Here is a 381-nt window from a genome sequence, read left to right as displayed (position 1 = left end):
TTCGTCCGTATTTATTTATCATTAAGCCTCTCAGTGGATGTTAATTAGGGTCAATCAACCTTCGCTTTGCTTTTTATGATGAGGTTTCGGTTTATAAATTTCCCTTCTTTTGCTTTATTTGGGCTTTATACCTTACGCCTGAATATCTAAATGATCTGTGGCTAGTTTTAATTGTCAATTTACTGGTTTGGAACATGAAGTGTTTTCGCTCTGGATGAAATTCGCTTTTTAGAAAAATGCCGGTTTCAGTTCATTTTACTTTATTGCATCTAGGAGTAAGTCTTTGCTTTCCCGCTTTATCCTCCGTATCCGCCTCCGCTTCCGCCTCCGCTTCCGCCTCCATGACTACCTCCAAAACTGCCTCCACTCCCTCCACTAAAA

The sequence above is a fragment of the Penaeus monodon genome, chromosome 23 (genome assembly GCF_015228065.2).
Source record: "Penaeus monodon isolate SGIC_2016 chromosome 23, NSTDA_Pmon_1, whole genome shotgun sequence".
Lineage (NCBI taxonomy): Eukaryota > Metazoa > Arthropoda > Malacostraca > Decapoda > Penaeidae > Penaeus > Penaeus monodon.
Note: the sequence above shows the minus strand (reverse complement) of the source record.